The following is a 14460-nucleotide window of genomic DNA, read 5'->3' as shown; positions in this document are numbered from 1 at the left end:
AAACTCAAGCCACGAAACCCTCAACTCCGACCCCGAATCCCACTCACTTTCATAAAAAGAAACACCTGAGTCGAAACAAGCACACAGATAAATCTGCAAGCTATCCTATTCCTAAGAATACTTTATCACTTACTGGATCCCTTATCAATGCCAGATCCATGGTAGCCCATGCAACTGAAATTGCTGATATACTAAACAACAGCAGCATCAACCTCCTTGCCGTAACAGAAACTTGGCTCCACGAGGCAGCAGGACCCTCCCTGATGCTAGCCGTACCTGACAATTACCAGATCTACAGAGTAGATAGACCCAATGCTAAAGGCTGTGGCCTAGCCATCATCGCTAAAACTACTTTGCCTATCAGACTCACCACCTCACCTCCCTGTGTTTCCTGCAAAGTACTCTCAGCAAAATTGCAACTCTCTAATAACCGCACGCTAACTATTCACTTGATCTATAGGCCCCCATGTCCCTTGGGAACCTTCAAAGATGACCTTACCAACCTCACAGCTAACAATACCCAAAATCACTCGCAAACGCTGTTGCTGGGCGACTTTAACATTGGCTTCAATGAGCCAGATAATAAAAATGCCCTCTCTATAACAGCTATCCTAAACGACCACGGCCTTACCCAAAAAGTCCCCCCCCCACACATGTTAAAGGTAGAACCCTTGACTGGGTATCTGAACTTAACTGCAACATAGTCATTACTGACATCATCCCTCAACCATGGACCGACCACTATCTAATAAATGTCACTGCCACACTTGACCTCCTCAGCCCTAAAATTATCAAAATTATACCACCACTCCCCACCAGAAGTAAAAAAGACATTACTACAGAAAAAACTCATCCCCCTCCTCCTGCCTACTATCAATGGCCTGGAGAACAATACTGACCCAGACACCCTAGTAGACACCTTTAATAAAGCTATGTCTCATGCACTAGATACTATTGCACCACCCAAACTACGCAAAGCTAAACAAGAAGCCCACCTTAATGCTCGGTTCCCACCCCAACTTAAGGACCTTAGAAAGCAGAAACGAAAACTCCAAACTATCTGGTGCAATTCGCCTACTGACGGCAACAAAGTTAACTTAACCCAATTCACCAAATATTACAAGACAGAAATTATCAATACAAAAAATAATTTATTCAATGACAGAATTACTAATGCCAAATCTAATACCAAGGAACGTTTTTGCCATCCTCTGGGAAATGGAATCTCCCATCCAACCAACTGACACGGTCCCCAAGGACAAGATATGGTGCACTAACATACAGAACGCCCTATCGAATTACATTTCCACCCTCCAGCTTAAAATAACTAATAAAAAGGACGCCCTCTCTCCTACTGATCAACAAGCACCTCTAGTGACTGAACCTAATACTACCCCTCCTTTTAGCTTCAAACCTATCTCCATCATCAACACTGAAAAGGTTATCCTCTCACTGAAGCCTTCCAACTGTAAGGGCGACAGTTTCCCAGCTCAAATAATAAAGGACGCAGCCAGAGATTTAGCCCCGTTTATCTCAAAGCGCATTAACTCCTCTTTCAAATCCAACACAGTGCCAGCTAACCTAAAAGAATCCTGGGTCCTCCCCCTTCTTAAGAAACAAACCCTTTATCCATCCACCCCAACTAATTATAGGCCTATCACAACTGTACCTTTCCTACTAAAAATCATCGATAGAGTAGCCTATCTCCAAATTCAAGATTACTTAGAAGCTAACCATCTACTAGGCTCGCGCCAATCGGGCTTCCGTCCTCTCCATGGCACCAAAACAGCCTTGATAGATCTTAAAACTAAAATTGAGGAATTCAAGGATAGTGGGAAAACAGCGCTGCTACTCCTACTGGACTTGTCAGCAGCTTTTCATTTGGTGGATCATGCCGTTTTCTGCAACCACCTCAAGCTCGCTGCTAATTTCACAGGGGAAGCTATAGCATGGGTCCAATCCTTTCTAGCCAACCGGACCATGAGAGTCTTTTCCACCTCTACCTGTGCCAATCCCATCCAAATTACATGTGGAGTCCCACAGGGCTCCTGTGTCTCACCCACTATGTACAACATTTTCACCAAGCCATTGTTCGACAAGTTGGAGAGACTGGGTGTCACCTACACAAATTATGCAGATGACACCCAGATCCTCCTACCCCTTTCGGGCAACTATGAAGTGGACCTGGCTATGGTGAATAAAATATACATCCTCATTCAGGCATGGATGGCCACCCATGGCCTCTGCCTGAACGACGATAAAACTGAAATCCTTCTCCTCGGATCAGACCTTAACCTAACTAAACTCACCCCGGACTATGCCTGATTTAACATCGACAATAATACTATTAAGGTTATGCGAGAGGTTAAAACTCTAGGTTTTTACCTCGACTCAGCTCTCACCCTTAAAAAGCAAGTGAACACCCTCGCCTCTACAACCACTTACACGTGTAAACTCATCCGTGCTGCCAGACCATTCCTGTCCAGTGCCAGCTGCCTCACCTTGGCCAATGCCCTTGTCATGTCCAGACTGGACTATTGCAACGCCCTATAGTCAGGTGCAAATAAGTCGGTCATTGACAAATTCCAAAGATTACAAAATAATGCCCTAAGAGCAGCTTTGAATATCCCATGTAGAGAGCATATCTCCAAACACCGGACTGAGGCCCACTGGCTAAAGATAAAGGACAGAATCCTCCTTAAAATTATTTCTCTCACATCCAAATGCCTCAACAATCAAGCACCCCCCCTCAAACCGACTGACCAGATCTGCCAACACCTTCTTACTTGAAGTCCCGAGATTCAAACTTACCACAGCGGGTGGATCTAGCTTCCCTGTTAGAGCTCACAATCATGGAACATACTCCCACCTGACCTCAGACGCCCATTACCCTACACTAGATTTAGATGTAACACTCTCAAATGGCTGCACAACAATGATATGTAATGATATCACCCTTATCTAGCTGATCATGCTATACAAATGTTAAGACGGTATTCTTCTACGCTTACCCATCTTGATCCTATATGCACTGTATCACTTGTATCATTTGATGTAAGTTACATCTGTTTTGTAATAGCCTGTGCCAGGCACTGTAACTAAGTTCCGAGTCTACTTGTATTGTTGCGCCCAGCTGGCCAAGGGCTTGGAGCGCATTATCAAATAAACAAACAAACAAACAAACAAACAAACAAACAAACTCTTCCCCCCGTATGTAGCTCACTTCCAAGAACAGAAGCGCTGTGTTCTATTCAACAAATGAAAGATGCCTCCGCACTCACAAATTGCAAATTGTTACTAGAATAGATGTTTGAAGGTGTCATAGTTGTCGGAGATGTCCATCATCACACCAAGTTCAAAGAAACCCAATAAAAGGGGGGTGTTAAACATGTCATAACTGATTGTTTGATATGCATTTTGTATATATGTAACTGATGTACGTAATTCACTCTCTTGCGTCCCTCGAAGTCTAGAGATACACGTCGCGGGGCATGAGACCGAGTTGGCCAACTGAGACTTTTGCTTTGCAATAAACCCTAGCTTTGGGAATACAACCTTGTGTCTGGCGTATCTATCGTGTGTGGTGACTCGCCTTGTTTCCATAGACATTAGTGACCCCTAGGGGCCCCTTTCAATGGAAGGGATAGGGATAAGCTAAGACCTACTAGAGATAGAGAACGAAGGGGCCTTATTGACCCTCCTTTGTATCTTTTGAAGTTCCTGTCTGCCCACTATCAAGTCTTGCTGCTTAGATGTCGATTAAACATCCTAGCCACAAATAAGGTTCAGTTGTCAAGAAGGATGATTAACTTCAATGCATCTCAGTTTAGGCATTGTGGGACAATCAGGCTGGTGGAAACACTGTTTAATCTTGTAACTTCTGGTAGTGCGTTGACTAGAGTACGCAGTGAGAGATTGAAAATGTTTGCCCCGGAAGTGATGTCAATGCCCTTGGAGGAATGGTGGGAGGGGATCCTGATGGGAGAAAGGCCTCGCCTCACCTTGGCGGTGATGAAACTAGTGGAGTAGGCAATACTAGATTTAAATTAATGAGTAATAAATTGACCATGGTTTAATAAGTGAAATATGGTGGGGAGGAGGGTACAGGAGTTATTGGAGATGGTTGGGATTGGCTGGATAAACAGTTGTTAAGGATTTCAATCAGGCAATACACCCATGTCCCAGCCTAGTATGCAGTGCGCAAATGAAATACTAGTTTATTGTGTCTATAGGTTCAATATTCTGAGTGATATACCACTCGTATCACACCCCTTCTCAAAATACCCCCAGGTCACAATGGACCAGGAATCAGGCTGGTTGGTAAAGGTAATATTTATTTATTTATTTATTTAAAATTCAAATCAAACATATGCTATATAATATATGGGGCAGCAATCAGCAATGTAGTTACAATACAAAGCAGAAAATAGGTAATGCTGTTGAATTCACTTTTAGCAACAGAGAATATAAAACACAGAAAAGAACAGTTTTGGCTTGTTTGAAAAGATAGCACTTGAGTTAAGATTTCCCCCTGAAAATTTCCTCAGCTCACAAATAATCAGTTCTAAACAGATGTGAGGAAGCAGCCGGTATTCAAGATTAAAAAACAGTGTACAGGATTTGAATACAACCTTCCCTCCCCAAACAAGAGAGAAAAACAGGTTGGAAATCTTACACTTTTACAATGACATTCGAAAATGGCTTAGCAAAACAATGAAAAGTGTGCACAAGTCCTTAAATCAATACAAATCTCTAGGGGAGCAACACTGGAAAGATCCTAACAAACATAAGCTATAGGTTAAGCAAAAGTAAAGACTTTGGATCTTAACGGAAGTTTGGAAATAATTGAAATTGAAAATCACATGTGTAAAACTTTGCAGAAATGTGAATTCCCGCCTAAAATTCACTAAACGGTTTTTAAGTTTTTTGTGTTGGGATGTAGCTACAGGTCTTATGTATAAGTCAGAATTGAAATGAAGTCTTTAGCTATTAAATTGCGGAAGTTATGCAATGTTGAATGAGAGGTGTTTTTAGGAAAATAGAGCAGAGAAAAAACAGAAAATCGGTTTTAAAATGACAGATTAATTTTACTTACACTAGATTTAATGGCTAAGAAAAAGAGAATGCCACCCGTGAATCTCCACAGTTACCCGGCCGTTGTAAACCTTCACGTGGTGGATACCCCGTTTTCTTTATGGAAATTACTTCATTGAATTAAAATCACTATGGCTTATGTTCTAGTAAAACAAAAATGAAGAGAGAATCGGTGCTAACACTAGGAATCACAGACAGCGTTGCAAGAATGGTTGTGACAATATTACAGGTTCTTAAGGTAAAGATAGGATGGTTTAGAAATTGGGATAGGACAAGGCAAAGCAAGATATGCTATGTTTACTATGATTCCTGTTAATACTTAGAATCCACTTTAATTTAAGATTTTGGACCGTCAAGGGTTCTGGTCATCACACGGATCGGGTCTAATAAAAAGGACAGCAGGGCACATCTGGCAGAACAGGTTCAGCTGGGCGGTTCTGGTCACCTGAATGGCACCTCGGACTGGAGACTGCACTGGACTGCTTTGGTTACTGGAGACCGGAGATCAGTGATATGGCGGGTTTGGAGCAGGCAAACATTTAGTTGTAGCAAGCCAGACTGGATCAAAATGCTTCCCTTAGGGTTTTTGGAATTGCATCAGAATTTGGGCCTAGCTGTAAAGGGGTTCAGCAATGCAGATGCCTTGGCTTTGCAAAGAAATCTGTAATTAGGAACAAAGATGGAGAATTCAGGAACAGGGCGCCACGCAGATAAGGATGAAGTCATGAATCAGTGTCTGTGTGTTTTGAGGGTCCCTTATTTATCATGCCAAATGACATCACTAAAGTTTATTGTAGGGGCAGACTTACAACCCACACCCACAATGCTATGATTGGGCAAAAGCACAGTTTCCACCTTGCTTTTTGCTGATTGGATGACAGAAAGGGATGTCATGTTTTATGAGATGATCTGGAAACCTCCCATAGCTATTGGGACCAAAATCTAACTTTCCCACAAATTCATATTTATGTAGTTATGCCCTCTAGGAAAATCAGATACACAAGTTACATATTCTGTGGGTCACATTTCAGTCCAACTCCCAAGTCTGTGGGACGTAGTTTAGTCTTCCTGTTGAATTTTGGCAATTACGACCATGAACGGTTTGGCCTAACATTTCCCAATTCTGTACATATATGCGCGATTACCCCTAGAATATGTGTACACAACGTTATGTTTGCAACATTAATAGCTTCTGCGCAATTGGTTATTCTTTGTAAAGTCTGTTCCTTATGCAGTAAGACATTCTACCAAGTTTTCAAATGAATAGCATAAATTCTGATTTATATGTATGCAATTTTTTTCTCATTCTTGCTGCCAAGTTAAATGTCTTGAGGTTCAGTGGCAAAATAAGCATTTTAAACCTAAAAGTCACATGTCAAATCCTTTGAAGTTGAATGAGGGGCCTGTTCCCTGAGAGTGGAGCTTCCTGCCCCTCCCACTAGAAGGGTGAGTGTCCAAGCCTGCTATTGTCTTCGCCTTCGGCAAAGACAAATGTCTAATGAAGTCCCTTTCAAGGCCTCCCAGCAGCAATTAGCCTTTCCTGTGCCAGCAGTGGAGGTGTCAACCTTTCTCAGGGATAAGAACTGTCAGAGCAGGATTTTTTTTTTTTATAGTTGATTAACTCAGACTGGGTTTAGCTTTAAGTTTCACCTTTTTAAATCTTTCCTTTAAACATATAAAATTAAAACAGTTTATAGGTGGATTTTAACATTAGCAAATCCTTCGACATTCTTAAATAATTAGGCCTTTACACAAGAATATACTTTACAAACAGGCGATTTTGCTCTTCATTCATGAAAAAAGCACATTAAACTTATTTGTTTCAATCCGGTTTACATCTGCAGCAAAAACACATTTTAGTCAGCTCCAGTTCTTCCCTTGAGTGCTGGAATTGTTTGCAGTATGGATACGTGTATCATGCCTTTGTTTAGAGTTTCTCTGGACAGCTGTTTCTTGATGTTTGTTGCAAAGAAATAGCTGCGTTTTTCCCGTGGAAAATAAAAACAAGGGTTCCTGGGTTGCTTTTTCATAGATACATTTTGTAGGAGCTGTCAGTCCAATGAGGCCTAGTTCCTCTGAGTCACGCTGGATGATCCTGGGCATTGCAGGGCCCTTTTATCTCAATTATTCAGTAGGAATGAATGGATTTGCCACCAAAAACAGCACTTTTTAAGGTTAAGAAAATGTCATTTTAAAAGACATTTTTGGGTTTTAGCACAATGATGCTGTTTCATTCACTTTGCTCCTTGTTGACTGTGGCAGAGCCCACTGGCATGCTCCTGCAGTGAGGACTCTGTTTTCACCCCCCTTGAACTGTGTGTGGCAGGGTATGCAGCCTTATTCTGGTTGTGACACAAACAGTTTTAAAGATTTTAGCGTGCACAGGAGTCAGCGCGGTCATTTTGGGCTGTTTCCTTCACCATTGCAGTTAAGTGATGTAGTGAGCCACATTGGAATGGGTCAAAATATCCCACACATCCAATATTGGTATTAATAAGAGGACAACTCAGAACTGAGGAAACTCAGCCTGATGTGTAGCTCTTGATTTTAAATTGTAAATTATTGTTTTAGATGAACTCTGTGACTGCCTCTCTCCCCCCTTCTGATTAATTTGTGGATTACAAAATGACTTCTTGTGATTATGATGTTGAATTTTTGAGATGATGGAAATGTTTTGTTTCTTTCTTTGTTTCCGTGTAAATAAGTAGAGAATATAACCAATAAACATTTAATAAAAATAAAAAAAATAAAAAAGTAAGTGAATCTATGCCCCGTTGTAGTTAAATACTAATTCTGAGCAATAGAACTCTGAGAAAACTAGGGGAGTATTAATCTCCCAAAGCTAAGTAAAATATCAGTTCCCTAGGCTTCATTTAAAAAGTGAAATGCCTCCTGGAATATGTGGCTTCTTGTACAATGTCACTAATTTGGCAAAGGAATTAAATAGGGCAAGCGTCCTGTGCATGTATGTCTTATTTGCAACGTCAGTGGCATACAGCATTAACTGGGTTGCTAAATTAGGACTCAGGTATTCTAATCGGGCATATTCATGAAATTTGAATTGGGATATTCGATAGTGATAACATTGTGCTGGACATAACATTAGCCTAGATAATCAAATTACCGTATCCTGTTACCCATGAATTGTGTTGATGACTTGAACAGTATCATGGACATCTTGAGAAAATATGCTAATAACGCATGGAATACATCTGGCATGGCTCTAGTGCAGCAATTCAAGTTAGCAATATCTCCAGTGGAAAGGAATTTAACATGAAAGATGTTCTCCTGTCAGATTCGTGATGGCCAATATTTGTGTTTTACAAAAGTGCTTCAGATGGACACTGCTTCTTAATCTTAAAGGCCACTTAACGATTCTGGTGAGCACTCAACTACATGTCCTGCTGTTGAGGAGTAATGTATATACAGCAGGGTTTTGGCAGGCAATCTTGCATTGCAAGATCAATTCATTGCCTCGGATCAGAACGCTTTGCGACATCATGACTTTCTAATCAATATACTGCAAAAATCTGCCTAGGATGTTGTCCAGCCAAATTGCATTTTAAAGCACAAGCTCAGTTGCGATTCTTATTTATCAAGCAACATGATGCTTCTTCACCAATATTACAAAAAAGGAGAATACCAGGCTGTTAGGAGTCAAGCCCCGGCATATTGGCACCTCTGGTAGTATTGTTTGACATGCTTGTTCTGAGCAGTGCTGACTTTTTCCCAGCTCCAACCGGATCAGCAGTTGCTTTGGAAGCAAAGCAGAATGTTTCTAATGGGTACATCAGTTAGAAGTGTTTCCTGTAGTGGAATAATGTTTCTGGCTGAATAATGTATTTCAGTTCAGTGCCTGCTCTCATTCTTGGTGGAAGGGTCTTTGTGGGTGGGTTGGAATCAGAGAAACCAAGCACAGAGCCCATCTATTCCAAAATGTAGTGACAAATGATGCTAAATGGGTGAGATTTGGCATTGTCTAACAAATTAAGTTCTTCTCAGAGTAAAATAAAGAAAGCTGGGCCATTTCCTTATTGCCTTCCAACAAACACAATTTAGAACTTATACCAAAATGTACAGGCGAAAAAGATGACTGTGCCCAGAAAGAATTTTTCAATTGAGTCAACAATGTGACACATTATTACCAAGATCCAAAGGGCCTGAGAACCAGATACCATCAGGCCCAATGCCACCCTTGTACCCAGCAACCCCAATCTCACCCAGTGGCTGATAGCTGATCACAAGACCAAGGGCCTGATTTAAAAAAGCATTTTACAATGGTGCAATCCCATTGAAAAAGGCTTTGTAAATCATGCCTTGAATGTCACAACAATAAAAATGTAAGTGAATGTATGCCCGGTTGTAGTTAAATACTCATTCTTAGCAAAAGAACTCTGCGAAAACTAGGGAGGTATATATCTCCCAAAGTTAAGTAGAATATGAGTTCCCTAGGCTTGAGTTAAAAAGTGAAATGCCTCCTGGAATATGTGGCTTCTTGTACAATGTCACTAATTTGGCAAAGGAATTAAAAGGTCTGACATATGAAAATTGTCCTTGTATAATTAATTGTCATGAAATCTACTATTCTACAAAAAATAAAAATATGGGTGAAACTTCAAAATAAAATTTGACTTTAGAAATATGGTATTTAAAGTTTTACATTCCCTGCAAGCTTTTCCTCCCATTTGTTATAACAAGAAAGCAAACTCATTTGAAACTTTCCTTTCATTTACTCACAATTGAAAATCTAAACTCTTTTACATTATTCAGACCATTTTAATTAAAAACCTTTTGTTCTTACCAAAAAAACTGAAAACATCAGATTCTCTTTTTTATTTTATACAATCATAATGCTTTCCTCTTACAAATTCTAATTACATAAACCACTAGAATATTTTCCCCACTCTTATAAATTGTTTATTCTGAATCATCTGTGATTCTGAACCGGAATGTTGAGTGTTTAATTTTGAATGTCCCCATTTAACTGAAGATGCCATTAATAAAGTGATCTGTTCAAAGCAGAATTGTCAAGCCAAACCCAGTTTGTGATGGTTTTCTTTTGTTGGCCATAATATTTTTGTAATAATTTAATTTACTTTTGTAAGCCATTGTTCATACTGATAATTGCACTTTAAAATATATCAATACATTGTCTAGAATAACCATTCCTGTTTGCCCATATGTGTTTGGATGTTTGTGTAAATATGTAAAGTAAATTTGAGGACTATGTTAAATGAAAATATGATTGAGACAAAAATCGGCACATTGTACTCATTATCATTGTAGCATTAAATCATTTGTAGTGTTTTCCCTCAGCATTGTGAGCTATTGGACCACTGGTCCACATGTCCAATGATGAAGCAGAATTGTTGTCCCACTGTCAGCACATTGTTGTACAATTATCTGAAGCACAGTAATATTTTCATCAATGTATTACTTTTTATGATAATGATAATATTCTGATTAAAGCAGACTGATTTGGGGCGGGATTGTTATAGATGGGGAATTATATCTGTGCCATTCCTCTATAAATTGAACCACTGTAAAATATATTAATTGTCTAAAAGGAAATGTCTTCTCCCACAGCCAATAAAATCCTAAGTATTATAAAACCTAGATGATCTCTCGACTCCATATTATAATAATATGGCAAGTGCTTCAGAGTTGTGTGACCTTATAAAAGCACACGGCCTGAGTCCTGGTGTCTCAATATGGTCGCAAACCTCCTCTGCGACTTGCAATATCCCTACCATCTATGGCAGGGGTTACTTTATCATTTATATATTGTAACCCTATGTATTTACGAGCATGCAGCAATAAACAATTACCTGAAGGGAAACGTAGCGCGTGATATATTTCTTCCATAATGACATATCACATTATTTTTATAAAATGATGGCTTTCAGGCACAGATACAGTGATAACATAATTATGTATTACTGGACTTCCTAGAGGATGGATGAGGACCCAATAGTGTGTCATCCACTTCCTACTACTCATCATACTTGACCATGTATCTCTACACTAACCATTTTGTCCTACACAATCTGTTCCGCTATATATTGTCTCAGCAACTCTGTATATGACTCTTCCAATACCTCCAACTAATCAGTACCTTGTACTTAAAATCCATGAACACTCCTACACCCACCAACACCTGTCTTTCGGGTTTGATGTCCTTCAAGTAGAACTTTGTTCTATGTGGGAAGTTCGGTACACCGCTAATTATAACCATATTGCCATAATGGGCACGAAGGCGTAAAGCACCAGCCATCAAACAAGGTGCCCAAGGTCATCTTGTGCTGCAAGGCTAGCGTTAAACATGTGTTCATGTTTAGGAGGTGGGGCAGTATCTAACCAACGCAATGTTTAGCAGCAGAACTATTTGCCAACAGCAGGGGCACAAGGGTTCTCAAGACTGGTCCACCGAATGGCAAATATTTATGACAGAGATATTCCATTCTGGTAATGAGTGAGCTCCTCTATAAAGACCAGGACCTGAACTTTCTATCAACTCTGAACCTATTAGATATGCCCAGAGTATCAAGTCCTGTAAACCACACCTGCACCCTGGCTTCACCAGACGAAGGGCCTCATTAGGAGTGCGGCGGTAAGGGGTTAACGGCGCTGGTAAGGATGCCGGTGCTGTTAACCCCTTACCGCCATATTCTGAGGTCCCTTAGCGGGTCCCACTACGGCCGGCTGGTAAAACCAGCCGTCCTTAGCGGGTGCCGCTAAGGGACCAGAGTGCTAATAACGGGCCCGCAAATAGATCCTCCCTATTCCCATTGAGCCCTATGGTGGCTCGAATGGGAATGGGGAAGGGTATTTTGAATGGGTATTTACCGGTTCCTCCAAGGTTGGAATGGCCCGGTAAGTCCCCATTCAGAGAACCCGGAACCGGACACGACTTTGGAGGCAGCCATTATCACCATGGCTACCTCCAGACTCGTAATGACCCCCAATGTATTAAACCTGGTGAAAACAGGTTAAAACTTGTTTTCACTTTGTACTGCAAACATGTTAATCGCCTCTGACAACCTACACTTCTGAGAGGCATTTGAAATGAATTCCTATGGAGTAGTTGCTTTTTGCAGGTGTAAAAGATGGGCTATTTTCATTGAAATCCAATAGTTTTACAGTGCCCTGAATGTGTCCTGCTGTCGTAAAACTATTTGGTTTTGCCATGCGGGGGGGATGCCATTTCCTGCCCCCACTCTGCCTGCAAAGTCAATTTCCCTGTAGTGCTAAAAGTGCAATTAAGCCTGGCTTAACACATTTATGCCAGGATTTTGCACCACATTTGGTAGTCCAGTGGGCTTCAAAATGATGCCCTATGTGTCATTCACTGGGTTTACTGAAGCTGGGCTCCATAATACCTATCCCAGAGGATCAGCAAATATAAGATGCCTAGGAACCCAAGATCCACTTGCGGGATTAAACTTTGACAAGTATCTGTTAAATGATTACAGAGTGTTGGGAGTTTCTTAGCCGTTTTTGACTTAACCCCTGAAACATTCCTCAACTCAAATTGAGGATAAAGGAATAACACCAGAATCTCTGGACTGCCCTAAAGCTTTTAATAACTAAAACCTGACATATGTTTCCTTGCCTGGACTCTGATTTACTATGGACTACTGACTTCTGAACAAAGCAAGGGCATTAGATTGTGTTCCCATATCCAGCATATGCTGGGAATGCGGCAACCTTTGCTGTAAATGCAATTGTTATACATCTACCCCCAGACTTTGCCCACTTCCTCCCTCTCCCACCCTTGCACTGGCCCTGCAGTCGGTATGTGAATAAACAGTGCAGTCTTAGCTTTCTCACCTTTGGGTCCTGGAATGCAGGGCTGGACTGGGGACCAAAATAAGTCCTGGAAATAATTCTCAATGTGGCCCCATACCACACTTTTTCACCAAGGCCAACCCTTTTCCTATGAGAAAAATGTGGAAATACCACACAAAAGAGGCCCAGGGGGCAGAGGCCTATTAGGAAATGTTCAGAGTTCCCTATAGGCCAGTCAACTCCTGCTGGAATACCCTCTATGTGAAGTACATTTCCAAGCCTATTTACTATTTTTGTGAACATTTGACATTTATGATCTTTTGGAAACTCTGATAGTACTGTATGTTCAACCTAATTATTTTTTTATCTCTTAGAAGCTTAACTTGCATAGAGTCCAATGAGTCTTATTTTTTTGCTGGAGATTACATGATGCATTGTATGCAGAAATATTCCAGATTGTTATCCAGCCAATCAAAATGCAATGCAGTTTATATTTCTTCTGCAAGGGCAAACATATATGGAGATGGAAAAATACAGTGCAACCGACCGTATCAAAGTAATTGCTGAACATGCCTAATCGAGCTGGTGACACCATGAAGCTGAGATGCTTCCTTCTTACAATTCCTGCAAAATGGTTCTTCCTCCAGTATGTACTGGGTGTAATTAGACAGCAGCGATGTATACTGAATTCAAATGCACTGTCTAGGATCAGAAATCGCAAAACAGTAGAATGGCGTCAAGATGGACGGACGCTGCAAAATGCCATCTTGGCTTTACTGCAAATGTAATCTGTCATAAATTAGCTTTCCATATATTCACTACAGAATGTTAAGTTCTACATCCTTATCCTCGAGGCAACATTAAAAATATGCTATGTAAAATACATACTATTTTTAAAATACCACCTATTTATGAATATTGATTGCAAGTGAAATATACCACATGGGGTATAAAGAAATTACTTTACGAGATAAACAGCGCATATTTACCAAATGCAGTACCTTCTATGTTCAGTACTGGATAAAGATCACTTGTGATTTTAATTTATGAATAGTTGTTTTTTTTAAGGTAGGAGTTATTTCATAAATATAGCCCATGTTTTTACCATTAGCGTCATACTCAAAACTATAGTAAATGTTCCTTTACATGCTATTTGCTTTCCACGATTATATTAGAAAACGTGTTCATCCTTCAATTGACTCCCTGGTTCAAATTCTTGATCAGCGGGCTCAGCCTTTGACCTTCTTCAGTTGGATACATTGGGCCTGATTCATGGAATATTTACCCGTTTCAAAGTGAATTTGCACTGCTGAAAAGTGACTTTGCACTGCCGACACAAACCCTGATTCATGGAACCGGGCAACGTGTATTTTTGCAGTGCAATGTCTGGGCAAGAGGTTTGTGCCTACTCTACATGCCACTGCACCTGATGGCCGGACTGGCTCAACTCCTTTCTTGTTTCTGGCAAAGTGATGCATACTTGCATTATGATCATGTTTTAATAAAGTCCCGTCTTATATTTTGTCAGATTGCTTTATCATTCGAAAGGTAGTGTAGGGGAGGACTGGTCCAGGAGAC

Source organism: Ambystoma mexicanum, chromosome 5p (genome assembly GCF_040938575.1).
Source record: "Ambystoma mexicanum isolate Mex_15411 chromosome 5p, UKY_AmexF1_1, whole genome shotgun sequence".
NCBI classification, from domain to species: domain Eukaryota; kingdom Metazoa; phylum Chordata; class Amphibia; order Caudata; family Ambystomatidae; genus Ambystoma; species Ambystoma mexicanum.
This window is presented reverse-complemented; position numbering follows the sequence as displayed.